Source organism: Aethalodelphis obliquidens, unplaced genomic scaffold, assembly GCF_003676395.1.
Source record: "Aethalodelphis obliquidens isolate GAN/ISIS:26980383/991018 unplaced genomic scaffold, ASM367639v1 scaffold12, whole genome shotgun sequence".
NCBI lineage: Eukaryota > Metazoa > Chordata > Mammalia > Artiodactyla > Delphinidae > Aethalodelphis > Aethalodelphis obliquidens.
The window spans coordinates 12,511,203-12,521,850 of NW_020837956.1; the positions used below are offsets into that span (position 1 = coordinate 12,511,203).

The window sequence follows — 10,648 nt, forward strand, 5'->3', positions numbered from 1 at the left end:
TGCATTGGAAGGGGGATTCTTAAGCACTGGACCACCAGGGAAGTCCCCTGTACTACATCTTCTTTACCCATTCGTCTGTCAATGGACATTTAGGTTGTTTCCACATCTTGGCTATTGTAAAGAGTGCTGCCATAAACATAGAGGTGCATGTATCTTTTCAAATTATGGTTTTGGGGTCTGATGTTATTTAACCTAGAATTAAGTACATACTCTAGGGACTCTGAAAATCATTCTTCCCTGTTACCCGTTGGCCTCTACCTTTGAATCTCATTTATCTTAGTCAAGGCTGCTGTACTTTCAAGGGGGAAATCATCTTCTCATAAAGCAGGTGTAACCACCCCATGTGGGAAATCTAAAGCACCATAATGAAGAAATGGTCCAGACACTGTAGTCTACGAAATTCTTGCTAGAAATCTGCTTGATTTCTTCACAGTGATTTAAGAGGAAATTTCCTTCTTTTTGCATGAAAAATATTCACATCCATGTTAGACAACTGGATGGATGCCAGAATACTCATTTTCTACCTTTTGCCACCTCCCCCCCCCACAAAAAATAACCACTCAGTCAGTTTGGGTCCTGATGGGTGTTTTTGAAGCAGTGCACTTCACTCGTCTTCCCACTCACTAGACATCACCTAGATCATCTTCTGGCTCTTAGGGGAAAGACTAATCACACTGAAAGAGCTTCTCCTCGTAACCAAAGATCTCTAGCACTTTTGACTATTCAAGATAGCTGGTGCCATTGTCTTTCCATATTTCCCCTCTTTCTCTTTTAACTGCAAAGACATCCAACCAGAGGTGATTATGGCTTTGCCACTTACAGGTCATGACCTTTGATAATCAGTGTCTTCAACTCTAAAATGAGAATTTTAACACCTGAAGTTGTTAAAAGTATTAACTGAAACAATTATGTTAATACACTTTGTAACATAAAGAGCTATGTAAATACCAATTATTATTTTTAATACCTTCTAGAACTTTTGAATACATTTACTTCTACAGTTAATATGTAATCCCTTGAAATAAATCTACAGAGTTTTTAAAAATACAGTAGTTGCCATGTTCCCTCCCAAAGAAGTGTGAGAACTCATCCTATTCAACGGCTCCTGTCTTCCATTTGGTGGCTCTTGCATTTCCAACATGAAAGGATCTTACCTTCCAGCAAACAAAAATGTCAAGTTTTTCTTTGTATACAATTTAGTTTATTGGCACTATTTTAAATGTCTGCTTATTGCCTAGCAAACACTACCAAGTACTAGGAAGAAACAGAAGTAAAGCCCTCAGTGGAATATGTAGCCACCAAGAAGAATCAGCTTAATGGGATTTAACCAGAAAGGCACAAATGAAAATCTCACCAGAAAACCTAAAGACACCAACACCAGCATCATGAAATAATCTGACCACGACTCCAAGAGATTTCCTAAAGAGTTGGAATCATCAGAGATAGGAGAGTTGGCTGGGGAGGTACAACTAAATTTTGAAGAAAAAGCACTTTAGGTATGGGAATACACAAAACAAATTTAATATTGTGTTTTGTTAAACAGCCCAGGATGGTTAGTTATAGGAAACTCAACTAGAGAAAAAGCAAGAGATCCAGGCTAGAGACACGAATCTTAATTTAATCTCTGTATTCTAGCAACTGAAGTTGTATAAACAATTTTTATTCCTGAGGCAGTGAGGAAGTGCCGTGAACGAGAAGGAAAGTCAGGCCTAATCTTTGAGAAATACTTGCACTGAGAGGAAAAAGGACAGGAGGGAGAATTGTCAGAGGCACCAGGCAGAGGAAGAATCAGTATTCGTCACTGGTCCGGCAGCAGTCCCCATCTGAAGATCTCCTTTCCACCATTCCTCCCGTCCTCTTTCCTAATTATCCTCCTGTCTAGCCACACCCCTACTTTTCTTGGATTTGAATCCCTATCCTATGTCTTCAGTTTCTTCCTTTACCAAATATCCATCACTCCACTCTACTCTGGCAAAGACAGGCTCCATTATCCAATTAACTTCCTCCTGGATTTGCTAATCTCCTACTACCAGTACCTGTAATTTTCAGGTCAGAGAAAAACATCCTGAATTTAATTTTCTCTAATATAAGAACCCCCTGTAAAACACCAGCACTATCTTATATAAACTAAATTTGGAAGTAGTCTTAGATTGGATTCAAATAGATCTATAAGATATATTTGTTTTAAAGACTGACATCTCATTGGATGTCATACACTCTGTTATTTCTTCAGTGTAATCCCCTTTAGGGGGGAAAAAAAAACCCTCACCAAAATTGACTCCATCAATGTTCCCTCTAAATCATGGGTTTTTAGCCATGAGTTGGCTTCAAGGGATCCATTGGAAGTCCCCTCCTCCGTTCCCAAATCCAGATTGCAAGTGTAACCGAGGGCTATTATTGCCTCAAACTCCAGAGAGCTTTGCTGGGTTAATACCTGGACAGCTCACAGTACCTCTAATCTAGGGCAAAGGACCTCTTCCCCTTTGCCCTGCTACTTACCAGCTTGCCTTTCCCTGCATCTCGAGCTCTTTATGACTTGAAATAGGGCAAAACCATGACTAATTCCACCTTACAGGCTGACTGGCCTAGAAGAGATAAAAATCCCTTCCTCATTCTGTCTTAAATAGTTAACATTTAGAAATGCATCTAGGTTCCAAAATAACCCCACTGAGAAGCTATTAGGGAGATAAAGTACCAGTTAGAATTTTTGTGTGAATTTGTTTAAAGGAATAGCTTTCACAAGAGCTGTTTGTCATCAGAATGTTGAGAAAATAGAGGTGTGGGCTAAGGTAGGTGGGACTGTCGGGTGGCTGGAAGGCAACATGAGGGCAAGGGGTCTTTCTTTAGGGATTGGGAGTGAAGGGCAACACAAGGGGTGAGAAATGGAGGTGGAAATATGCCTACCACAAACTGTGTCCGCTTTGAAACTTTATCAGTGCCATCTCTGGACATCATTTCTTACAAAGAACATGCATCAAAGCAGCATGCGGAGGTGGACATACCTTGGGTTCTAGAGCCAGATCTGCTACTAACTACATTGTTTTGAAGTGTTCCCTTCTCTCTCTGGCTGTAATAAGGAGTAGTCAAGCTCAGTGTTTTTAAGGATCCCTCCGGCTAAGATATTTTGTGAAGTGACATGGACAAAAGGCTGTCATCTATCTCTTGTCTTTTTCCTGTGTCCTCTTCCACTCTGCTTTTCTCAGGTCTGTGGACAGAGTAATGGCCTAGCTAAGGATCACACTCTATCTGCTTCACAAAGAAGGAACTCATCCTGTGTCCTTCCACTTTCCTGATCTACTCTGGGGTCTCCTTTCTCCCTTCTGTCTGCTGCAGAGAGCTAGCTCCTTATAGGCAAATGCAAAGTCCTGGGGGTGCACTTGCTTTGCAAGAGCCCGGCTTTCGTTTTGTAAGCAAACCAAAGATATCTGAGGTATTAGATGGTTTATGTTATTCAGCACTGAGCTTGGGTTTTGTTTTGTTTCGCCTTGGAAAGCACTTCAAACTCCTTGTTGCCATAGATGATGGCAACACCATAAATAGACGAGCTGGACGCCACTCTGAACTGGAAGAATACCATTCTTGCCCATAAGTGCACAACATGCCCTTTGATCAATAACATCGACAAAGAAGACTACACATGGCTGAGAGAATAGCTGTTAAGCACAAGTGAAATTGAAACTTCAATTTTCAAATTGCACAATTCCTAAGGATTAAAGTAAATCCTTGGCCAGGATCCCAAGAAGACTCCATCTAGCAGCATTGCCAGGGGATTTTCCGGCACTCTCAGTATGTAAAATCCCAGAACATGATTTACAGTACTTTTATTTTACCTCAACTTGCTAACCACATTACCTTATCTTGCACAAATTTACAACGTGTTTTTTGTTGTTGTTTTTTTTTAATTTTTCAGAATTTTTAAACCCATAAGGGAGTGGTAATAACCAATGCAGTTGAATATTTTAAGAAATTTGACAGGATCAAAGCTAGAGAGAAGCATTAAATAATGATAGAAATCTCAAGCCTTATGTAGTATAAAGGAAAGAAATATTTTAAATCAATATTCAGAATATAATGCAGCGATCATATGTTGATATACAAATCATTGAAGAATTATGGGGGCAAATTATGGCTTTTTCGATTCATCCTTAATTTCACCAATTTATGCATTTACATATGTGTATTATTACTTCTTTTCTGTTGGCTTTTATGTTCTTGATAGATTAACTGGTCCAAGGGAATTAAATTACAGTCAGCTCTCATCGGATGTCAGGCATCGTACTGGATGCTTTATATCAATATAAATACTCCCTAATATACTCTACCAAACACCATAGGAAGTAGGTATTGTTAGCCACATTTTACAAGAAATCTCAGGTTCAAATACGTAGCCAGAAAGTAGCAGAGCCAGAAGGTAGCGATCTAAAAACTTCAGAAAACTTCCACCAAACTTTTCACTTATTTTTGCATTTAAAGGTGGTAAGTGTTTAAAGGTCTGAAGCTAACCCTAACCGTAGCCCTAACCCTAACTCTAACCCTAACCCTAACCCTAACCCTTGTTTTGGGGCATTTTCAATTTTTGCTGAATTCTTATATCCTGATATTTGTAATTTCCCTAAGGCCAACCTTAACTAAAATAACTATGTAAAAACACTGTGTCCTTACCTAAATAGCTAGTCCCAAACTATAACAGGGTGTTTGGTCTCTTTGCCAGTAGATCTCATCACATTTGTAAACGAAGGCATCTGCATATTCTTCTTCTGTATATGCAGGGTCTAGCTCTCACCAAAGTGATGGTACTGAAATTATCATGAAACGTGAGCAGTCTGAACACTACATAAAAAGGTATAATTTAAAACAGAGTCCTTTGTGAGATTACACCAATCTTCTGATTTTTACAGATAAGGAAGCCAGAACCTTGAAAAAGGTAAAGGACCCAAAGAAATGTCAAACATAGATTAATATGTGGTCAAAACTTTGTTTTATTTAACTACTTGTGTCTCTTCATTGCCTTATTTGATCATGGATTTGAGGCAGTTTCTATTTATAATAATTATAAAATAAAATGAGAGAATAATTTCCTAAAGCAAGAATGATGAAATGTTCTAAAATTAGAAAGTGGTGATGGTTGCACAGGCTATGAAAATACTGAATGACACCGAATTGTGTACCTAAAGAGTAAATTTTATGGTATATGAGTCATATATCAGTAAAACTTACTTTTTTCAAAAGAGCAAGACTTCATTTCTTTTAATAGGTTAGAGGACAAAACAAAGGATGGGTGACTTTTTAATTTTTATTTATTTTTATTATTTACAGTCTCTCTTCTCTATCCCATGTTAGAATATCACCAGCGCATTGGCCCATCATACTAGCTTAATGAATCAAGAACATTGATCTATGGCCACTAATTCTCGGTTGTGGAGTATTAGGCCAGGTTTCAGAGTTTCTACTGGCGTTGAAAAATTGTTTTTGAACAAGATTCTGGAATATATTTCCAAAGAGAATACATTTTTCCCATGAGAAATCTCTGAGTAAATTAAAAGCCATAAACTAAGGGGTCTTGTTGATTTCTATTAAGAAATAGAAAGTTAAATCTGTTGCCCTTATCATACAGGCATACATTTGTATACAAGCATACATTTCAAACAAAATCTTTTAAGATTAGTACACAGAAATTGATCTAGGAATCCTCCTTCAAAATTTTTTTTGAATATTTTTTAACATCTTTATTGGAGTATAATTGCTTTACCATGGTGTGTTAGTTTCTGCTTTATAACAAAGTGAATCAGCTATACATACACATATATCCCCATATCTCCTCCCTCTTGCGTCTCCCTGTCCTTCTTCAAATTTATCGTAGAATATAACGAGCTCAGAGAAAGACTTGAAAACAGAGATATTCATCCTAGCATTATCATTATTCGTAGTAACGAAAAAGCTAAAACAAATCTAAATGTCCAACAACAGGAGAATTTTAGGTATAGTGGAATATTGTACAGTCCTTTAAAATGGTGTTTTTATGTATTTTAAAATCTATATTAATTTTCTGATTACAGAGATAATAACAATATACATATTATTTTAAAAATTTAAACTGCCAAACATTTCCACACAACTCCTTCTCTTAAGACATAAACAAAATTAAATGCTTGGTGAATATTTTATATGACTATCCTATAATACTGCTTTGCAACTTGCTTTGTTCACTTCATAATGAATCTTTGCACATCACTTTCTGCACATCTCCCTCACTAGCTTGTTTTTGTTTTTGTTTTAACATTGTTAAAAATTATTCAGGACTCAGGGAGATGTTCATGATATAATGTTAAGCGAAAGAAAAAGCAGACTATAAAACATTAAATATGGTATGGTCCTAAATTGGGTAGGAGGGGGAGTGGCAAAGATTATACACAAATTCATATAAAGACTGAAAGAAATACAACAAATTGTTAATTATGGTTAATTCTAAGTGGTAGAATTGTGAACAACTTTATTTTCTTCTATCTAATATTTTATATTTTCCAAATTATCTATGATGAGCATGTTAAAAATAGCACTGGCTTTTTCTGTTTCCAAAAATAATTTTGGTTTCTTGTAGGCAATCTGGAAAACGCAGATAAACCCAAATAAGAAAATAAGTCACTCACAATCCAACTGCCCTGAGATAATAATCGTTGTCTTTTAGATACATTTTTTTAAATTGGGCTCTACAATGTTGTGTTAGTTTATGCTATACAACAAAGTGAATCAGCTATATGTATACATATATCCCCTCCCTCTTGGACCTCCCTCACACCCCCCATCTTACCCCTCTAGGTCATCACAGAGCACCAAGCTGAGCTCCCTGTGCTATACAGCAGGTTCCCACCAGCTATTTGTTTTACACATTAAGTAGTGTATATATGTCAATCCCGATCTCCCAATTAATCCACCCCCCGCAAACAACTTTGTGTGTGTTTGTATTTTACAAAGGTAAAATTACGCTGGCCATAATTTTTGTAACTGACCTTTGTCCCTTTGTCACTTAAATGTAGTGTGAACGTTTAAAAAATTTCACTAAACAATCTTCTACAAAATGTTCTTTTGGCTCCACAGGACCATAATTTATACATAAGATTCAGTTATTACCATTTTTGCTTTTATAATTGATGTAGTGAACACTTGTATGAATAGATCTTTGTGCATATATGCTGTACAATATTTTCACCTGGATAAATAGCTAGAAATGGAATTGCTGAGTCAGATGGTCTGCAAAATTTTAATGCTTCTGATACTTATTGCCAAGACATTCTTCAGAAAAGATTTAGCAAGTTTTCCTCCCAACAGTGGAATGAAAAAGTGGTCATTTTCCACACCTTCAGCACTGCCAGGTGTTAGTAATCTGGAAACTGACTTTTATTATTTTTTCTCTTAGAAGGAAAATGATAAATTTTTTTTACAGAAAACTTAGAATGTACAAATAAGCGAAGAAAATAAAAATCATAAGGATATCATCAACCACTGATTCTTCCTCTGTCTATATATATGTGTGTATATGCACATATGCATATGTACTTTTTTTTTTTTTTTTTTTTTGGCGGTACTCGGGCCTCTCACTGTTGTGGCCTCTCCCGTTGCGGAGCACAGGCTCCGGACGCGCAGGCTCAGCGGCCATGGCTCATGGGCCCAGCCGCTCCGCGGCATGTGGGATCTTCCCAGACCGGGACACGAACCCGTGTCCCCTGCATCGGCAGGCGGACTCTCAACCACTGCGCCACCAGGGAAGCCCCATATTTACTTCTTAATAAAAGTAAATCATGTAATAAATGGCAGCTAATACTTATTAAGCATTAACTATTAGACTCTGTGCTATGTGTTTAAAGTGAATTATCTCATTGACTCCTTATGCCTTTATATAAGAGTACTTTTAGTAGTTAATATGTCTATATTTTAAAAAGGAAATCTGAGTAGAGGGATTAAGAAACTTGCCTTAGGTTATATGGTTAATATGTGGCAGAGCTGAGATTAAACTTCTAGTTTTTTTAAAGTTTCCTTGTTCTTATGTCCATTATGAACCCCTAAAAGGTTTCATATTCCCTGTCATGGGGGATGGCCAACTTTGCTAAAAGCATAAGTACTGACCTAACCCTTTTACTGAAATAAGAGTATTTATTATTTTGAATTTAAAAGATGCTTGTGTATAAATGAGTGGATGAACAAAAAAACAAATAAGGAGGGAGGTACGTAGATACTGTACCCTCCAAGAGATGGAGCTCAGTTCCCCTCCCCTTGAGTGTAGGTTGCACTTAGTGACTCTGTTCCAAAGAATAGAGCATGAAAAGGGAACATATAGTGACTTCAGAGAAGAGGAACCTGGCAGAGCCCACCTACCCGTGTGATCCATGTTTACATCACCAGGGATCAGTCTTCATGGTGATGACATGGACCCCCTGATCTGGTGCGAAGAGAAGGGTCCTTCCCCTCTGGTATTCTTCCCGCAACCCCAGTAGAGTCATGAGAAAAAAACATCAGAGAAACCCAAACTGAGGGACAGTCTACAAAATACCTGACCTATACTCCTCAGAACTGTCATAGTCGTGAGAGACAAAAACTAAGAAATTGTCTCAGATCAGAGGAGACCAAGGAGATGTGACAACCAAATGCAATGTGGGATACCAGACGGGATACTGGAACAGAAAAAGGACATTTGTGGAAAAACTAGTGAAATCCAAATAAAACCTGGAATTTAATTTAGAGTAATGTACCAATGTTGGTTTCTGAGTTTTCGCAAATGTAATATGGTAACGTAAGTGTTAACATTAGGGGAAACATCAGCCATATCTCTGCAACTCTTCGTAAATCTAGAATTATTCCAAAATAAAAATTTTTTTTTTTAAGGAATGGATGCTTGTTTCAATACAAACACCACTTGTGCGTAGCAGAAATAAGATTCCAGCTCTGGCAGGCTGTTCAAACTATCAGGGTCTGAACCAGTCTCCTCTCTTTCTTTTTTTTTTAAAAATTATTATTATTATTACTATTTTGGCTGCACCACGCAGCATGTGGAATCTTAGTTCCCTACCAGGGATCAAGCCCATGCCCCCTGCAGTGGAAGCATGGAGTCTTAACCACTGGACCTCCACAAAAGTCCCAGTCTCCTCTTTTTCTGTTCTTGCTTCCCAGTTAAGGATCCAGTGTCCAGCCAGAGTGTGACCAAAAGGAAAAACTCAGATGAGGCAGGGCAGGCTGATCTCTAGGGCTTGCTCCCAGGGACACAACTAGTTTTCCTGTTAGGGTTTTTTTTTTTTTTTAATATTTAAGAATTTATTTATTTATTTGGCTGTGCTGGGTCTTAGTTGCGGCATGCGGGATATTTAGTTGCAGCATGTGAACTCTTAGTTGCAGCATGAAGGATCTAGTTCCCTGACCAGGGATCAAACCTGGGCCCCCTGCATTGGGAGCTCAGAGTCTTAGCCACTGGACAGCCAGGGAGGTCCCAGGGTTGTTTTTTTTAGTTTCTGCAGAACTGAAAGGCCTCTGGTCACTCTTATTGATTAGTCCATTTCTCTGGTATATTTCTAACTCAATTATTAGTGAGCAAAAGGAGGTGGTGGTGAGGTCCACTCCTGGGTTGACTTCAAGCAGCAGGGGCTGGGGTACTCCTACTTCAGTGCTGGCTGACATCACAAATGAGCATGGAAAAGAAAACTGTGTTAAGATTATCAAGCAGTTCCAACCTGGTCTCAGCAAAATGGCTCCCACAGAGAAGGGTGGAGAGGATAAGAAGGGCTGTTCTGCCATTAACAAGGTGGTGACCAGAGAATACACCATCAATGTTCACAGGTACATCATGGGGTGGGCTTCAAGAAGAGTGCCCCTCAGACACTCCAAGAGATTAGGAAATTGCCTCGAAAGAGGTGGGAAATCCAGGTGTGCACACTGACACCAGGCTCAGCAAAGCTGTCTGGACCAAAGGAATAAGAAATGTTCCATACGGTATCTGTGTTTGGTTGTCCAGAAAATGTAATGAGGATGAAGATACACCAAACAAGCTCTATATGGTGGTTACCTGTGTACCTGTCACCACTTTCAAAAACCTACGGACAACATGGATGAGAACCAATTGCTGATTGTCAAAATCATAAAACTGGGAAAAAAGAGAGAGAGATCACCAAGTACCCAGAGGACAATATAACCCTGTTTGTTATCTTTAGCTGGACTATCTCTCCAATATTTCTTTAGATCATGAACCAGGGCTGTTTCCCTGGTTACAAAGGCCAACTCAGTAGGACAAAGGGCACAATGTTGTGTTATTCCAGGAATTTGTAATGGCAAATGCCAAGCTTTCACGTGAATATGTGTATGTGTCCTGAGCATTCAGAAGAGACTATTTGTAGACTTGTAGATTACTACAGCTCTCAACCACTTTGTAAACTGCTGCCTTATTTTTTCCCCTTAATAAATCATGAACATCTATTCATGTTATTAAATGTTCTTCTACAAATCTTCCGCAAATGTGATCTTCTCAAAATGACTAAATAAATTAAGAGGTGCACATCAAAGGAATACTCTGCGTATTTGAAAGAATGAGGTAGTTCTCCATGTGCTAATATTGAACAATCATATTCAAGAATTAAGTATAAAAAGCCAAGGGCAGAGCAGTGTGGAT

General features: G+C 38.3%; 1 pseudogene; it reads left to right on the forward strand.

The window, feature by feature from the left end:
* The first annotated feature begins 9,483 nt into the window (after positions 1 to 9,483).
* LOC113623815 (60S ribosomal protein L31 pseudogene) lies at positions 9,484 to 10,361 on the forward strand (annotated as a pseudogene).
* The last annotated feature ends 287 nt before the right edge of the window (positions 10,362 to 10,648 follow it).